The sequence below is a fragment of the Lissotriton helveticus genome, chromosome 2_2 (assembly GCF_964261635.1).
Source record: "Lissotriton helveticus chromosome 2_2, aLisHel1.1, whole genome shotgun sequence".
Classification (NCBI taxonomy): Eukaryota; Metazoa; Chordata; class Amphibia; order Caudata; family Salamandridae; genus Lissotriton; species Lissotriton helveticus.
The window spans coordinates 25,479,427-25,499,177 of record NC_136060.1 but is presented as its reverse complement, the minus strand read 5'-3'; the positions used below and the strand labels follow the sequence as shown (position 1 = coordinate 25,499,177).

Genomic DNA, 19,751 nt, shown 5'->3' with positions numbered 1-19,751 from the left:
TGATCTGCGGTGGGCTGCAAGTGTTAGAAGGCTTTTAAAGAATTTTTATACTTTGCTTTCTTCACACTCTTCTACAACAAGTGGAGACTGGGTGTGGGTGTTAAGTGGTGTGGAGTAGGTGGAGTGGATCAGGTGCCTCCTCCACCCCCCCCCAAACACCCCGAACACCCCAGGCAGCGTTTGAGTCCACGCTCCCCCATGGAGACTTAGGAACAAGGGGCACCAGGGCAGCCACAACCCCGGAGAAGGTCGCATAAGGACACTAAAGGACTCTTTAGCAAGTGGAGTGGGGTTGAGCAGCAGAGCAGGGAGCAGTGAGCAGTGACCAGAGGGGTCAGAGGAACGTGAGAGGCATCGGGGTTGGGGGCTACATCCCTCCAACCCTCCCCTGCCGCCTCCTCTCTACACCACTCCTCTCCTGCTTTCTGACATCTGCTTCTCTAGCAATCTGACATCGGTCTCTAACCCCTTTACGCTCCCCCATGTTTGTCAGGGATCGCAGACACAGTAATCTTTAACTCCAACTTAGATTTTGCATCTTCTGGCCTAATCAACCAAGTTCAAAGACCAGGCATTTGCCAGACACTCACCGCACAGAACGTAGAACAACCATGCGGACAAGGAATGCGGGACTGATCCAACCCCAGTCCAATTACCGCCCTCCTAAATCTGCAAGATGCCAAAAAGCCAAGATGTTATATCCCGTTGGTAAAGACAGTACAAGACACGATCCAACCTTACAGGACAGGAATTGGGAGTGGAACAAATAAACTCTCCCTTAGCTTCCAGGACAAATACCAGGAACACAAATATAAATACAATTACAAATGTGAATACAAGTATAACTCAAAACCCGAGTGAACATGTCGAAATCGACAACAGTAACAGAAACAGCAACAGAAACAGTAACAGAAACAGTAACAGCATCAGCATTTGCAGTAGTAACAGCCCTAAAGGCAACATTTTCAACAATTGTCTAAACAAGGTAACTCCCCCACTTGTGGAAAAACAGTTGATACATTTTTCTATGCATCTAGGATGGAAACCAATGGAACTATTGCCAACACATCACCATGTGCTGCTAAAAACGAAACTTTGAATCAAAACCTTTTACTGACTGTTCCTCTCTCACCAAAAGTTTCCAATGTGAAGGGCAACAGAGCACAAGCTGAAGAATACTTAATCGATTACAGCTGGTTTCGTTTCAACTACTCCGGAATCAGCACATCGGTGTCCACAAACTCGGATAATGGTCTCAGGGAAGCTCCACTCACCTCTGCCCCAGATGAAAGTGAGACACATAAGGAACTCCATTCTTTAATACGATATACCACGGACACCAAGGATAATTGTATACTTCCGAAATCTCAGTCGGACCCCCTGACCTTTCCGCTTACGCCCATTAAACCGGGTGACGATGACGAGGGCTTTTCAATAAAAGAAAATCCTGACTTGGACTTGGAGCAAAGTCCAATAAACGCAAATGAACCACGGCTGTTCAACTTGCATAAAATCAAAACGGAACCTAGTCTGGCACCACAAAGAATAGAAAATCATCTTGCATTGATCAATGAAGCTTTGATTTCAATGGCAAATGCAGCTATAATGCATGCAGATAAATTAGCCATCCAAATGAACATACTGTAATCAGTAGCCAGCCTGATTTCCGTAGTGGATTTAAAATTGGAACATTTAAACTCCTCAATACGTAGAGCACAGGCGAACACAGAAGTAAAGGTAAAACCAAACGATTGCGGGTGCTCTCCAATACTGCAGACCTTGGGAAAACTCCCAGAAATAATGAGCACACTAGTTACAGACCTTAAGTGTGAGGCAAATAAATGGATGAGCAATACAACACGCTCCTCTCCCCACAACTCAACTCAGAGTCTAAGTGCAAAGACCACATATAAAGAACAAGCATTTGCAATGCAATAGGTCTTGCATTTGCGAGAGTTTAAGCTATTGCCATTGTAAAAGGCAATGCCTTTTATTTATGTTTTAAAAACCAACACGTAAATAAAAGGCATTGTCGTTTACAATGCCAACAGCTCAAACTCTAGCAAATGCGAGACTTATTGCATTGCAAATGCTTGTTCAATAATGCTTTGGCGCTACCTCTTTTTATTTACCAACCCAACTTGAATCAGTAAACAAATGGAAAAAACCCTGCTCGTATTTTTAGACGAATGTATGTCTGATACACATGCCTACAAAATAACACACCCACTGCAGCTGCAATACAACCAAGTTAGTTTTGTTTTCTATTTGGTCACACAGCACAGCATCACTAAAAACAAATGTCAAAGCCAATAGTTCCCAAAGGCAAGGCAGATTAGATTTGCAAATGCTTGTTTTAAATGCCATTGTTAAAAATCCTTGGCTTTCACATGGGGTTTTGCAGGCAAACATGTGATAGGTGTGTGCAAGAAAATGTGTGATGCTTCTATGGGACTTCTGAGGATTGGGAGGACCGATGTTCGACCCCAGGGATAACTGTATACAACTAACCGCACACACACACACACACACACAGACACACACACATATGCACGTATACACACACACACACACACACAACACACACATGCACGGAAACACACACACCACACATGCAAGCACACACATACACAACACACACACAACACACACACCATACACACACATACAAAACACAACACATGCACACAACACACACACCTGCCTCCCAAGCTGTGCAAGCTACGGGCAGCAGACCCCGAAATAAGTAAACTTTTGATGTTTCTAGTTATTTAAAATCATAACAACTTAACACAGACATTTACAGTGATTAATCCGTGCATACCCCGAGGAGTTGGAATGTATTGTGGGAACCCAACAGGACCCTCTGTAAACTCTACGACTTTTAGTAATCCACCACGAGGCACAAAGGCGGACAGATTGTGGACAAAGAGCATACAAAAATCATACTAAGAAAAAACACCTATATTATGTAGCAGAAGCTGACACCTGTAACATACAATTTACACCTTAGTCGCATGCCCAACGTAATAGGTTTAAACAAGCATTTACAATGCACCCCGCTCGTGAGCTGTGTGGGAGCGAGGATCGACCGCGAAGCTGCAGCAGAGGGGTCGGGCTGGAACGAAGAGGGGTAGGACGGGGGCCGGGTGCAGGCAGGAAGCAGCCCCGGGCTCCGCCTCCGGTGGCAGACCTCGGAAGCAATGCTCTGTTGAGGCGGAGGATAAACAACGGGGCGCAGGCATCTGACAACACGCACGACAGAAGGGACCGCTACACTCCTGGGTCCTCCATGCACCCCGCTTGTGAGCTGTGTGGGAGCGAGGGCCGACCGCGGAGCTGCAGCAGAGGGGTCGGGCGGGAACAAAGAGGGGTCGGACGGGGGCCGGGTGCTTAACAGCGGCTGAACTCGAGGAAGGCAGGAAGCAGCCTCGGAAGCACTGCTCTGTTGAGGCGGAGGATAAACAACGGGGCGCGGGCATCTGACAACACGCACGCACGCGCACCTAACAGAGCCAACCCGAGAGGTAAGTGACGGGGGCTGTTTTGCACATGTTACAAGACTTACATGTTGAATGCTGTGTGGTTTACATGTGCACTAAAAGCATGGGGCGAAAGTAAAACTGCATGGTTGTTTGCCTGGGAGATGTGCGCGTGTCCACAGACCCCGATCGCTTGCGCGTGCCCCGGTCTGTACCATTTGAGAGCCAAGTCGCTGACAATAAGTCTCGCTGGCGACAGCACTTCGCGCTACGCCGCCAGGTGCGAGACCTAAAAAAAAAAAAATATGATAAAAGCTACACACGCACAACTAGGGCTAATGGGAGATCAAACTAACAAAATAATTATAAGTGATACGCAGTCCGCTTCGGACCCACATCAATGGTTACAGGACAATCAGGATTGCCTAGAGAAAATGCAGGAAACTTTTAGCAACAATAATAATGATCTCAAATGCTAAATCGAGCATTAACGCTTTAGCTTCAAATTCAAATTCACAGTCAAAACCACAATCTTGCCAAATAATCGATAACAGTCCTGGAAAACCTGATGACCCAAAACCACCTCCCTTAGAACTCCAATGTTTATCAAGAAAACACTGAAAAAGTTAAACAAAACAAAAAATGATAAAAGTCATTTAAAAGGGACATTAAGCATTGGTTTGTGCCAGTAAACCATGACAACAAAGATAAAAGCAAGGAGAACCAGAAGGGTTGTGATCGTATAGAAAAACCAATCACTGCAGATCAAAACAGAGACACACAAATACATGGTATAACCATCAAGGAAATACCTCCACAGAGCCTCTTGTGAGCCTCTTGTGAATTCGACTAAAATCTCGACTGAAAGATCTCCTGCGCCCAGTGACCACTTGCGCAATGCACAGGGCCCTCAGATCAACGAGCCACGCCAAGACATCACAAACAAACTTGATGCCGCACAGACAATTTGTCTATAATGAGCCCCAAATTGAAAACACATTTAACGCCCACCGGGAGAGGAACATCGTCCAAGTAAGTCTTAAAGACTGCCAACCTGCCCCGGACCACACTGTCACCTTTAGGCGGACTCGCAAATCCGTATCGCAAATACAAATTGGACCGAGGAGGGATTGTTTGTTTGCGCTAATTCCACGCGGAACTTATGTGAGCCTTTGGAAACTACTAAGGCCCTTTTCCAACACACTTAACCCCCGCCAGACCCTTGGCATAGACCGTGAAAACCTGAAAGTCTTGTTATAGCTCAAATACACTTCGCAGGGGAGCTGGGACATCCTCAACAGAGGGAACCTTCTGAAGCTCTGTGAAAGCATTCCAGGTCTGGAGAGTATCAAATCAACAGATATTGAGAGGGTGGCTTTTTACGGCCCAGGGCCGAGTGAATTAAACAAAACAACTGAGATAACCTTCTCCAACCAGATCATGGCGAATGCTCTGAAAGGATACAAAACACAACTGGACAACTGGGGCATAAAATTTAAGCCTCCACTTGCTACCAAATACCCAGAGATTCTGAAAAATATAGAGCCAAACGACCTACAGGGAGATCAAGACCTGAAGGGACAGAAAAGCACGAACAGCAAACACCTAACTTCACCTGCTACCGGATCGATCTTACACTGCTCTATAGGTGGCACACAAGCAATACAGCGGAGCAGCAACTCAATCCAAATCATATAGATGGAGGTAATCGCTACTGCTTAATTATGGGACATAGTACCAAAGACTGGACCTGGTTCCTTCTGGCCTTAAATTCTAGCTCCTAATATTAGCTATTTGTCAGGTAATCATCCGGGTCCAACAAAGATCACCACCGGCCACACCCAGCACAACAGCTCCACTGCGAGTAATCAAACAATCAATATAATGTCTTGGAATGTTGCAGGGATACAAAACATTTGCAAAGTCCAGGGGCAAATCACATTTCTAGCAGGAGCAGATATAATCTTTGCACAGGAAACATGGGCTACTTCCTCAACACCACAGGGGACTATGCTGAATACTTAAAACCCGCAATAAAGGCCAATATTTTCAGGAGACTGTCAGGGGGCATCTCAACATACGTCAAGCATGCACTGAAAGTAAACTTTTCAGTAATACAGAATACATCAGATATGTTGTTGGCTGGTATTTTGAAAGGCCTGGTTACGACAGACGGCCCAACATCAATACTCCTAATCAATGTCTACTACATCCGCCACGGCCGGGCTCAAACAACAAACTCAACTAGCTATTAAACAAGATTGAAACTCTATTACTACGGTATGCAGGCATGGATTCCATTATTCTGGGCGATCTTAACATGCATGACATAGGGCAAATGATCCCTGAAAATCACCGCAATGTAAGCACCAGAAGATTCAATGACCTAATGCGGGTTTATAAGCTGGCAACGACACACTGTTTAACTACAAAAGGCAACCCAACAGCATTGATAGCACCGACTTACAACAGCCAGAAAACAATAGATTATATTCTACTAAGTGAGAGCCTACAAAAACACATGTCAAATTATAAAGTCCACCCCTGGATCGAAAGTGACCATGCTGCTCTTACCTTTGTCCATTAGTGCGAAAACACGGTATACTCTTTGCTGTATTGGAGCCACAAAGTGAGAAGAGTTATATAGACTCCTTAGAATAATCAAATGGGGACCGTTTCCGCGCCATACGTTTGCCTCATGGAAACTAACATGGAAAGGCTGTCAGGCTGGCTATAATGACAAGGGTAGAATAGGAGAATGGAGCTCACTTGCATAGGACTTAGCCCACCAACTTTGAGGGATACCAACCAGCAATCAAGAAATGCTCAAGAGAACTTAACTCCAAACGTAGAGCCTATCAAGCAACCAGATCGGAGTCTGCAACAAAAAGAGAGGCTAAGAGTCATGCAACAGTGGTCTGGCAAGTAAAACGTGAACTTAGAGGAACAATGGCTGAAGATTTTGGAGTTGCTTGCCCCCAGTAAATCCCAAGAATTTTGGCAATATATAAATAAGGTAATCCATGGAACTTCCACTAGAGAGTACTCACTTGGTCAGCCCACGTAAAAACTCTCTACACGAACGATTCAAAGAAAAACCCAATTGAAATAACTTTCGGGGAACATCTAAATAAAACAACGATTGAATCCATGGACCCCCTAGCAGATGCCACACTTGCTGAAACGCAGGCAATACGAACAATTCTGAAAAAAATACGCCACAGTGGAGCCCCTGGACCAAATGGCCTGCCTGGCTCCCTCTTCAGAGAGGATATCAACTTTTGGGCTTAGAATTTGGGACAGTTGTATGCGGAGTGTAGGCTCTTGGAGGACGTCCCAGATTCCTAGAGGGGATCTCTACTACATCCAATCTATATAAAAGGGCAAAGCACAGACCCTAAGAACTATCGCATGATTGGCTTATTGGACATTGAGGGCAAGGCCTATGCAACCACTTTCCTGATGGAACTAGTAGATTGGGTCAGTAAGGAGAATCTGCTTCCTTACTCTCAGATCGGGTTTCGCCCAGGAGGCTCCACCTTAGATAATATCAATGCCCTATCATATTTAGTACATCAAACAATGGCTCGGGCAATCAGCCACTTTCTGCCTGTTTTATTGATTACACAGCAGCATTTGACATGGTAGACCGAAACATCCTATGGAGGAAATTGGCCTGTTGGAATATCTGCCCGAAACTACTACAAGCCATCAGATCGTTGTAAACGCAAACTCGGGTAAGAGTTAAACTCTCGTACGAAACAGCCACAGAAAAAACCAGCACAGATCACAGGTTGAAGAAGGGCTGTGTTCTTGCCCTGCTGCTTTTTAATCTATACACAGCAGACCTGGGTAACGCACTACACGGAGCAACTCTGGCGCTCCCAGGATTGGGGGGGAACCAGAATCCAGTTGATACAATATGCAGACGACCTGGTCCTCTTGGACCACATCAAAAAGTTAGCCTTCAAAAAGCCCTAACAGCACTCGCAGAGTATAATGCCAAAAACAAGCTGGTCGCAAACCCAACAAAATCTAAGATAGTGATCTTTGGCCGTCATCCGAAAAAGAAGTTAATGAGATGGAGTTTGGGACCATTAACAGTGACCAGTACACAATCGTACAATTATCTCGGAGAATGGCTCAGTGAAACAGGCCGGCCAAGGGCTCATCAACACAGGCTCCAGCAGAAAGGCAAAATGGTTACTTGCGTCATCTGTAAACTTAACGCCACCTTGGAAAGTCCAACAACCACGGCTAACCAACGAGTTCTGAGGGAAAATTACTACCTTCTCTCAACTACGCGATACAGGCTTTCCCAGGCAAATTTGTGCAAGACCTCGAAAAGATCAACTGTGCAGCCAACAAAAAGCTATTTTGTCTTCCATCGTGCACAAGGAATACTCTAATTCGCCTGGAATTTAACCTTAACCGACAATCTTTGGAAGAACTGGCAAGTCTGGCAAAATACTTTTATTTAACTACTGTGGCCCCAGAGAACTCAATAAACAAAATATTAAAAAACCCGGACAACCCGTGGTCAACCGGTCTTGCCTCAGCCAAAGATCTCTTGAACCTAGCTACAGAGTACTGGGACCCCAATATAATTAAGTATACAAATATTAAAACATCAATAAAAAAGCAAGTAAGATCATGCTTTCGAAAACTGGATATTGAAGCTTTGACAGCTAGAGACTTCCATGAGACCCAAAGTTCCTTTCATACTTCATATGGCCTCAAACCACACCTCACACAGCCGGTTGGGAGGCAAGCCCTACAAAGGATTCTTGCAGCCAGACAGCACGTTTTTCCTTTAAAACATCTGTATCCTTCAGTGAAAGTAAGACCAGCTATTACGAAGTGTTGCCTCTTCCATTACAAGCGTGAAACACTGGCCCACATCTTACTATGCTGACCCACCCTGTTGTCAATCTGCCTAATCCATCTAAGGACCTTTCCTTTCCAACTGGGCACGCGGACGGCAAAAGAGGCAATTCTTCAGCTATACTTGCTGGACACGATGAAGCACATGGCCAATTTAGCTAAGTTCATCTATCACGCCCGCCAACCCCTAACGGACAGGTCAACCATGGCACTGCATGGAATTCATCCGGAGGAAGGCCCTATGCAGACTGGCTCCCACTAAAAACATGTCCGGTGCACCTAAAGGAATAACATTTACTGCATCTTAGAAAACAAAACACCAAATGGTGGTTTTAGGATTAAGCCGTGAATATACATTATTATTTTACTCAATTTTAACTATCCTTTTTATATTGATTGTTCATTTTTTGTATTGGTTTTTATTAATCACACAAATAAAGTGCTATTGTCATTGCCATGGTCATTGTCATTGTCACAGGTATAGGTGTCAACATTTTGATGCAGGGAAGGTCAATTGTTCCAATTGAAGACATTTGTCTGATCCTCTCACTTTCTTTGACAGGTAGCGGTAAAAGACATTGTGCAGTTCTTGCAAGGTGCATACTGACTTTGATATCTGTAGAATAGTCTGAAAGACCTCTCTCGAAGTTTTGTATGGATGAAATCTTGACCATTTGCAATGGTGACATATATGTACAACAGCAGCACGTTTCAATGAGGATACCTTTTAGATTTGAAATTCTTGAGCAGATTTGTTTTTCTTTTTTCGAGCTATTGTACGAGTTTGTGCTTTACTGGTTTGGCTGCAGCAACTCCATCACATAATTCATTGTTGGAAGAATATAATGCGACAGAATGTCCTTGCTAAATTCACCCCTTTTTTTCACTACATTCATCTCTGTATGTGCTTGTGAAAGTTGTTTTTTGTAACCTATTTTGTAGTGGCTAATTGGACGAAACTCAAACCATGACAATTAAAGTGAGGAAGTTTAGCTTTAATGATTATCTTAACAGCTTTTTCTCTTTCAATACAAAGCTCTCCTGCTTCAGTCCTGCATATAGTTTCGATCCACGGTCAAGGACTTCTAGTAGATGTGTCTTTATATCGTTATCCACATATTGTTTGGTCCCAAAGTTGTGTAGTCGCCAGTTGCAACTCCTCCTCTAAGGGGACAGAGCATTGACCCAGCATTGATAAAGCAGTGCGAAATAAAGCAGTGCGAAATAAAGCAGTGCGAAAGAATTGATAACGAATTGAACGATAGTATCCTTTTATTTTTAGTGTTGCAGTTGCAATACAGCCAGGTTAAGTTAGGGCGGGCGGGCCGGGCTCCTGGGATGTCGAGGGAGGAGGAGTGATGGCTTCACCGAAAGTGCGCATGACTGTTTGGCCGGCCGTCTAGGGCCGGCCAAACTGTCATCTGCACGGTGCATGTTCTCCAAAGGCTGTATTGCACAGCCTGGATGAAGAGCATGCCGAGCCTCCCAGTCCCTCTCCGAGCACTGAACCACGGTGCTCAGACAAACCAAAACGCTGCATTGTGTTGGTCAGGGGAGTTCAGGAGCCTGGGTGCTGCCTGGTACCTGCGTGGGAGGAGAGGCGGCAGCTGGTGACAACGACCAACGGGTAAGTTTTCTTTTTTTTTTTTTCTCAACCTTCCGCTGCCACTGTTCCCTACCAGACACCCCAGGTAGTCGCACAGGCTCAGTCATTTCAAAGTGTTTTTCTTGCTGCTGCATGAAATGAAGAAGGCTTTCAGCATGTAAATAGAAAGAACTTCAGCCTTTGAGCAATATTCACTTTAACATGTCTGACCAACAATTCCCTTGAGCTTTTCTGTGATCTCTTTATTGTCTGTTCCGGTTTCATATGCATTGCACATTCACTTTGTCTTTCACCACAAAATGTCTTTGGATGAATTTTCTCTAGAGGTATGGTTTTTCTACTTCTAGTTTCTTCACTCTTTCCAAATACCAGGACCCATTTCTCTTTATGCAATCGAATTTGCGAAACATAGTAATCAGTGACTCCACAGACTTTACCTTCAGCTCCCAATCACCTTCTCGAACAGCAATTACCATGTTTTTCACTAGAGCGATCATGTGTAAAACAGTTCCCCAGTACTTGAAAAGTTCAGATTTTTCTTCACGTTTTCTGACAAACTTGTTTTTAAGATTTTGAACTAAGTGTATTGAACATTGCCTGGCTTTGCATTATGTTTTTGAATGAAGTGCACAAACTGCCTTATTTACTTCAGAGATAAGATATGCACAACCTAATTTGTCATTTTTGTTCTAGAAAGTATTCCAATGCAAAGTTTCTATACCCTCAGATATGATGAGCATTCCTTCTAATGAATTAACATAATCAATAATGGCTGGACAGTTTTGCTTTCAAAGATTTCCACCTCAATAAGTGCATTGTCTATGCCACATCCACTGAAATAACTTCCTGCACATCTCAACGCAACTTTTTGTCATGTGGAAAAACGCCCATAATTGGATAAAGATCATCAAATGCTACTGGATTGCTCATAAAAATGTCAGCTACAAAACAGAAAACACCCTAATTGCAGAAAATTGGCAGGATACGCTGGTCTTCAAGCTGAGCATGCACATTTCTTCGAAACTGTTTTAGAGCTATGTATACTGTTGGGTAGTTTGTGACTGGAGGTGGTATTACTGGTAAAAACCCAACCTTCTTCAGTGGGACGGTAATCTGGGAGATCAGAGCATAAATTCCAGACCACGGAGGCACTGGCATTTCGTCAACCTTCAGTCCGCACCGCATAAGCAATAGGATAAAATCAGTTAAATTAGCTTTGCAAACCACAGCTTCAGGTAGAAGATCCATATCCTCAGCCACTTTGAAACTTTCTGGTGGACTGGGATGTGTTGATGGCTTGTAGTGATTCTGTACACGTTGGCAAGGAAGTGTGGTTACAAGTTTGCAGCTTCATTTGCTTATGTCTACAACTGACTCAGCTTGTTTTCCAGCAGCTACTTCATTGGTACAGTATTGAAAAAGCACCATGGGAGTATCATGTGTGCTAGATGTTCCAGACAAAGAAGAGCAGACATCAAAATCATCAAGAGCAGCAATTGTAAATCCTTTCTTGGGAAAGTGACGTGGATGTGGTGTGCTGTCAGATTCACAAGATTTTAATTCCTGCTCCGTACTATGTCATTATAACTTGTTGATACACCAATCCTATTCGTTGAAGTGATTAGCTCTATAGTTTTGCACCTGTCATAGATTGCATAGGCAGTCATCCTATGTAGCGTAGTTTTCTTTTTGCCGAGATGCAATTAATAAAACAGGATATGGAAAAGACAGTACATTTGCACAGAATAAGCCTGTCGATTCATAGGATTGTCTTCCACTTCCTCGCTTCTAACTTCAAAGCCATCATCAATGTTGTCGGCTTCTTTTTCGAACTCAAGAACTTCAGTTTGGAACGGTTTTGCTTTACTGATATTACACAATGAGGTATAAAATGTTAAGACAACATCAGACATTCTTGTTCACTCCATGATTTGCGGAGCACTGGGGCATCACAAAATTTGTCATGAAGTCCAAAATTCAAACTCTTTCAGAACATTTCTTAAAATGGTTCCTGCTGATTTTACTGCATCCGGATATCTTACTTTGGCAGCAAGAACTTCAGGAGTCAGATCAGCTGAGAACACCATGATTGGCTCATTCTTGGGGGGCGTGGCTTAGGCGCCGACTGGGATGGCTGCGTGAGCGAGTTGCTCCGCGCCGAGTCCCGTCTATCTCCTGACATAGTTGGCCCCGCGCGACCTGGCAGCTGGAACTGAGCTCCGGTGGGGTCCCTGACCTGACGGGGAGCGTCTGACCCCCGTCGGAGCCCTGGGCGCTGAAGGCGGACGGACCCGACGTCCTGCTGGAGGCGGCTGCAGAACAAAGCCAAGATGGCAGCGCCAAGCGAGCGAGCGCTTGGAGAGCAGCGCGCTGTGGTGTGCTGAGCGACCTGAGGCGCCTGGGAGCCCTTGCGAAGCAGTGCGCTGGTGAGGGGTCCGAGGAAGCGGGACCGGAGCGACGGAAAAGGACGGCGGCGCTGCCTAGGCGCGAGCGGCGCCCCTCCCCCACCTGCTCGCCGGAGGGCAGGAGAGTGGAGCCCTCACTCGCGCTGCACCGGTGGCGGCGCTGCTGACGACTGTGGCCGACCCATTACAGGGGTTGCTGAGGCAGAGGCCACCGGAACACGGAGGTGGACGGCGAGTTGGCAGTGTGCTGAAGGGGCAGCTGCCCAGAGCGAGTGAACGCCCGGCAGGCCGCGGGAGGGGGTGAAGCAGCAGGATCAGTGGATGGACCCCGCGGTGCACTGACGCAGCGCAGTTTGGTGCCGCCGGGGGCGGGGGGCTCCGATTGCCTGGTGGGACGCCCCTGCCTCTCGGTCTTCCGTGAGGGCACATACCCCTAGCCCCTGCACTTGGATGACGCACTGGAGATAGCGGTGGGGCAGCGCGGCGTCCATCCCTGAGCTGGTGGTTGGCGACGGAGCGCCGTGGGGGGACATTTGGCACTGCCTGGAGACAGGGGAGCTGCGCATATTTTGAACTGCCATTGGGCTGCGCCGGGTGTCCCTGGGAACAGGAAGGACGGGAGGGCGGCAGCAGCCGACCGTCATTGAAGGAGGTGGTTTGGGTGGCACGTTTCACGTCGTCAAGATGGCCGCGCAGGGGGCTGACCTCGCTGCGCCTCATGAGCGGGGAGACGGGACGTCTGGGGATGGCGATGCCCCAACGGAACCCTCGCCACAGGAGCTGCGGCTGACCCTCCGTCTTGATGCCATTTTGGCCGCGATCACTACCACCAAGGATGAGCTGCACCAGGATATTGCGCAGGTTGCGTCCGGGCTTGGCTTGCTGAGAGCGGATCACGCCAAGCTCTCTGACCGTGTGAAATCAAATGAACACCTGCTCCAGGAGCTGAAACCGGCGGTGGTCACGGCGGAGCATAAACTTGATGACGTTCTCCGCCGACTGGCGATTCTGGAGCGTCGAGCAGAGGACGCGGAAGGACGCAACCGCCGGAACAACGTGAGGGTGGTGGGGCTTCCGGAGAAAATTGAGAAGGGTGATGCGGTGGCCTACTTGGAGGACTGGTTCCGCACGGTGGTGGCGCCAGAGGGCCTCTCCCCCTTCTTCTCCCTGGAAAGAGCGCACAGGGTGCCCGCGAAGCCCCCGCTGGAGGGCCGACTGCCCCGACCGATGGTGGCCAGACTGTTGCACTACAAGGATCGGGATCTGCTGATCCAAAGGGCGAGAGATCATGGGCCCTTCCAAGTGGACAACAGCAAGGTGACGATCTTTCCGGACTATACGCAGGAGGTACAGCGGAGCAGGGCGTCTTTTTTGTCGGTAAAGAAGGAGCTGCGAGAGGAAGGGATCCAATACTCCTTGCTTTTTCCATCCAAGCTGCGGATCATTGTTGATGACAGGGCTCATTTTTTCCAAACACCCGATGAAGCATGGACCTGGCTGGAACTGTATCGTGCGGGGACGGATCGAGCGCACAGGCCCGCCAGGGATCGCGAGCAACCGGTCAGGGTCAGGAAGTCGCAGCGCATCTGCTCCCGGAATAGGCGCCAACGGGCCGAGCGAGAGGCGCAAATGCTAGCCGACAGACAGAGTGCGCTGGAGGCCACGGCGACCATCACGGGCTCGCAGCGGGATGACGCCTCCAGAGGTTCGGCTTCGGAGGGTGAAGGTGAGAAGTCCGGTGATGACGGCTCGGAGGTGGGGGGAGCGCAGGGGCCGGAGGTTACCCCACAAACTTCTGATGGTATCTTTAATGGCTGAGGCGCATGGCCGCTGAACTTCTTATCAGGCCCGGACGCTCCTGACTTCTATTGGACTGCCAGGTTTGGGGCTGTTCTGGTAATATGGGGCTGTGGGCGCGGGGTGGTTGCTCTGTCGTCCTGGTTCGGTGCTCCATTGTCCTCATCAGACCCTTAAGGTCTTCTGTGGTGTTGACCACAGATTAGTGTGATGTGTTGGGTGTTTGAGGTTTGGAACGGGGCTGAAGCTGGGTTATTAGGCCCTGTCCTGGGGAGGGGGGGGTTGGGAGTTACGGGGTTTGTTTTGGAGGGGTTGTGCAATTGCTGCGATGCGGGTCACATTTCTTGGCGTGCGCCACTGCTGGGATTGATGCTCTATGGGGACGTTACCTAATTTGAAATGTGTCACATGGAATGTCCGGGGTATTCGAACTATGGTTAAGCGCCACAAGGTACATGCATACTTGGTGAGGCGGGGCGTTCAGATAGCGATGCTTCAGGAGACTCACTTGACACAGCAGGAATGTGGGGCCTTACAGAGGAGGTGGAGGGGTCAGGTGTTTGGCACGACTTACTCAGCGTTTGCCAGAGGGGTTTTAATATGGATCAGAGCGGGCACGCCATTCCAAGTCGCGAGTCAAAGGGTAGATCCGGAGGGTCGTTATGTGGTGGTGGAAGGACGACTGTGTGGTAGGGAAGTGGTGCTATGTAACATCTATGCCCCCAACGCTGATCAAGCGCATTTCTTCGAGGATTTATCGCGCTCATTAGCGTATTATTTGGCGGGCCCTGTGTTGCTGGCGGGGGATTTTAACTCCATTTCAGATGTGCTGTTGGACAGGTCACACCCGCCTTTGGTAGACTCCCCAGTGCGCAGACTTGCAACCCACAGGAGGGACTGGCAGGAGAGGTGGGGCTTAGTGGATGTATGGAGGGCGCAGCACCCTGAAACTCGAGATTATTCCTACTTCTCGGCACTGCATGATCTGCATGTTCGACTGGATTCAGTGCTATGCTGCGAGTCTCTGGCGCAGATGGTGATTCACTCTGAGTATTTGTCTAGAACCATATCGGACCATAACCCACTGCTGATTTCTGTGCAATGGCAGCTGGCGAGATCGGCGGTCCCTACGTGGAGACTTCGCCCGGAGACGCTGGAGGATCCGGCGTTTTGTGACACGGTCCGACAGGGTATAGACGAATACTTCACGGTCAATGCTGGGTCGACAGAGACTAGAGCGAATGAATGGGACGCGATGAAAGTGGTGGTGAGGGGGGTGTGTATGGGACGGTTTCTGACTGTGAGAGGTACAGTGCTGAATGACCTCGCGAAGGCGGAGGAAGTGCTGAGAGGGGTGGAACGACTGCGGCCCGAGCGACCGGAGCTGCAAGACAGCTTGTTGCGTGCTAAGGAGGCGGTGGCGACAGAGACAGAGAGACTGCGGTGCTATGATTATAAGTTGTATGCGGTGAAAGTGCATGACGAGCGAGATAAAGTGGGCACGCTCTTTGCGAAGTTGGCTGATCCGAACCCTAGAGGATGTCCGGTTATGAGTGTGCGACAGGAGGATGGGGAGGTGGTTTATTCGCAATCGGCGGCCCTGGGGCGCTTTCAGGTCCTACTACGCGAATCTGTACACCAGCCACCTCGAAGTGGAAGCCGCGGCCATAGGCGATTATTTAGCTCAGATCCCTCTACCGGTACTGGATGAGGAGGACGCCCGGGACTTGGGGGGCCCTGTAACCCTAGCGGAAATCAGAGGGGCGATTAGTCATATGGCGCGGAACAAAACCCCTGGGGTGGATGGGCTGCCGATCGAGTTCTACGCCAAATTTATGGAAGTGTTGGCACCCAGACTGCAGGTTGTGTATGCGGAGGCGAAACAATTGGGGCGGTTGCCCGACTCGATGACGGAGGCGCTGGTGGTGCCCCCAGGGATGCGGGCAGGGATGCGTTAGATGTTTCGTCTTTTCGTCCGTTGTCTATGCTGACTGTTGATTATAAGATTTTGAGCCGAATCCTAGCCACCCGGCTCCTACCACTGATGACCTCTTTGGTGCATAGGGATCAGGCGGGATTCATCCCCTCGAGGAGCACTTCGATGAATATCCGCCGGCTGATTGGGGTCATTGACAGTGCGGCCTTGGCAGATCCAGGCCCGGTAGTGCTGACGGTTGATATTGAAAAGGCGTTTGATAGCTTGGAATGGGATTTTTTAGATGGTGTGCTGTTGAAGTTCGGAGTTGGGGAGGGGTTCCGGGGCTGGACGAAAGTGCTCTATTCTTCGGCTAAGGCGAGGGTGCGGCTGGGGACCCTGGTCTCCTCGGTTTATCCGGTCTGCAGGGGCACGAGGCAGGGCTGCTCGCTGTCTCCTCTGCTCTTTGCTCTAGCAATGGAACCGCTGGCGGCGCAGGCGAGGCAGGGAGTTGTTTTTGACGGGATTGCGCTGGGACTTGACTCACATTATATTTCGTTGTATGCCGACGACTTGTTACTGTACCTGGCAGACTCTGGCAGAGCTCTTGAGGGCGCGGTGGACATGCTGGACAGGTTCGGGAGGCTCTCAGGCCTCAGGGTGAACTGGACTAAGACTTGTGTGTTTCCGCTGCGGAAGACCACGCTCTGCCCGCAGCTCACGAGGCCGGTAGTGTGGGAACCCTCTTGTTTTGTTTACTTAGGAGTGCGCATCTACCATGACACGGCGGACCTCCTTGAGGGGAATGTGGGGCGCTGTATTAGGGCGCTGAGAGGCAGTGTGGACTTCTGGGCCTCTCTCCCGCTGTCTGTACTGGGCCGTGTGGCGCTGTTGAAAATGGTGGCACTCCCGAGGCTCCTCTACTATTTTAGAACATTGCCGGTGTGGATCCCGCAGGGTGTCTTTCGGGAGCTGAAGACGTTGGTGACCGGCTTTCTCTGGGGCCACGGCCGCAGGCGGGTGGCATTGACCACCCTGATGAGACCCAAGTGTGAGGGAGGGGTGGCCGTCCCCGACTATGAGCTATATTATCTGGCAGCGCAGCTCCAGGTCCTGACGCAGAATGTGGCCAGAGAGTTTAGGGGGCCTGAAGTTGGCCGGGGGGTGGGCATTCAGAGGTATGTCTTGTCGTCTATCGTGATGCAACAGAGACTGGCCAGTAGGGACCTCACGATGGAGGAATGGACGTTCAGACTATGTTGGAACAGGCACCTGAAGAGGGCTGGGAAGCGCCGGCCATACGCACCGGAAATTCCGCTGGGAATGCTCACTGCCTTACCGCATGGGGGTGATTGGTCCCAATTGTTAGAGTGGGAGGACATGGGCTTACAGATGGTAGGTGACCTTTATGTGGACGGGACGCTGGCCCCGTTCCAAACCTTGCAGGAGCAATACGGCCTGCCGAGTGGTACCTTCCTGTTGCATGCGGCGGTTGTCGCGGCCCTGCAGAGGCATTGGGGGGGCGGATTGGCTGAACCGGAGGTGACGACGGTGTGCCAATACGTAGTGATGGCAGCGGGCACCGTTAAGGCGGTGACCTGCCTCCACAATAGGATGTTAAATGACGGTCTGGCCCCGTTAGCTGAGCTGAAGTCGCGTTGGGAGACCAGCATCGGTAGACAAATCCCGGACTCCGTATGGGGTCAGGTGCTACACAGGACCTGGAAGGGGACGCGGAATGCGAGATTCCAACAGGTGCATTATTTTGTGCTCCATAGGGCGTATTTGACCCCGGAGAGGTTACGGCGACACTTCCAGGTGCTTGATGCCATGTGCCCACGATGTCTGGAACCTGCGGTGGATCTTGACCACATGCTGTGGGGTTGCCCGAAATTGGGGGACTACTGGTCTGAGATAGGGGACCTCTTGAATGCTGTCACGGATCGGGAGGTAGATTTTGACATGGCCGCATGCCTGCTTCTCTGGTTTCCGCATACCAAAAAGACCAAGGTTACGAGCAAATTCATTGGGTTGGGACTGATATTGGCACAGCGTGAGATCACTTGGCATTGGAAGTCTAAAGAGGGACCGTCTGTACGGAGGTGGAGGAATGAACTGCTGAGGTGGTCGAGCTGTGAGAGTGTGTTACGAATGCGCCAGGCGACTAGGGCTGGTAATGAGAAGTGCTTGGAACTGGCACGGTCCTGGGAGCTGGTGGTGCAGGCACTGAGGGACTACCTGACCGAAGGCGAGGACACTGATCAGTTATAGCCAGGGATTCCGTGTGGCTACTTGCTTGTCAGAGCTTCCTGATAGTTGTCACCCGAGAGCAGGAGGGGGATGGTGGAACCCGCATTAGCAGCAGTTGAGGGGGGGGGGTACTGGGTGGGAAGGAGTCGTTGGAGGAAGAGGTTGCCGGCTAGCGGCAACCTCCCGGAACCGGTTGGCCCAGGAAGGTACTTGTGAGGCTTTAGTAAGGTGACATTAGAGTGGCCTGGGATCAGATGGAGAGAGTGGGTTGGTTGTTGTGGGATAAAAGCGGATACGAAGTGTTATACTTGACCTGTGCCCCGAATGGGACATGCACCGTGGTACCTCCAGTGGACTGACTTATTGCTGCGCCGCCCAGCCTCCGGGATGTGGGCCACTCGGCTGTGTATTGTATTATTATTGCACTGTATGATGGGGACCGTTGGTGTACGGGTTGGTTTGTTGGATGTATTTATTCCTGATTCTGCAATAAAAATATATTTCAAAAAAAAAAAAAAAATGATTGGCTCATTCTTTTTGTTAGACTGACAAAAATTAATTCTGTCATTGTACATTCTCACAAGAAAAATCTTAATTATTATGGATCAATACTGTTTCCTCAATGTTGACCACTATTTCTCTGATATCACTGAATGTGAACCCGTAGCCAGCACTCAAGAGTGGCTTTAAAACTTCAAAGGCTTTTATAAAGAGTGCAAACTTAACTGAAGGATGGCGGTAACATTGCTGCTGGGACCTCACTGTACATTCATATTTTCGAATGTATGCGTGCATGCAGTTTGGGTGGACATACAAATAAATCCACTGCACCTCGCTGTTTAGATCAGCTACTCGGCTGAAAACGTAATCTTAGAAGAAAACTACCTGCAGATAAAAACATGTTCGCCCTTTGAGACTCACATGATCTGTACTTTGTTGTTTCAGCAATCCCTTTGGCCCTTGGCTAAACCACAGATAACACATTGAAGATCATCTTCTTTCTGATCAGTTTGTGTAGGTGGGTAAGGGGTAGCCATTGATCTTCTAAGTGGATGGGAATTGGATGTGGTGCTACTGCTTTCTCAGAAGACTCAGATTCTTGTTGTGATTCACTGGTTTCTGCTATTTTTTTAGCTATATTTTTCCAGGCTTATTTTCCATTGTATAAGACTTGCAGCACTTGCTGTTACAATGATAAAATCGTTGATCCTCTTCACCTATGAGTTTCAATCTTTTGTGAATTTTGTCTTTCAATATTTCTGCACCATCTCATACTCTATTTTGTCCAGCAATAGTTGATGTTAGCTTTCTTTTGGATTAGTTTGGCATGACACATTTTTCTCTGTTGAAGGAGTCCTCAGATTTTGTAGTTAGCAACACTCTTTAAGGAGGTAAAGACCCTCTGTTACCAC

General features: G+C 48.7%; 1 protein-coding gene across 2 annotated transcripts in view; it reads right to left on the bottom strand.

Annotated features, from left to right (window-relative positions):
* TRAPPC11 (trafficking protein particle complex subunit 11) overlaps positions 1-19,751 on the bottom strand; it is a 607,699-nt gene that overhangs the window by 584,607 nt on the left and 3,341 nt on the right. The window lies entirely within an intron of this gene.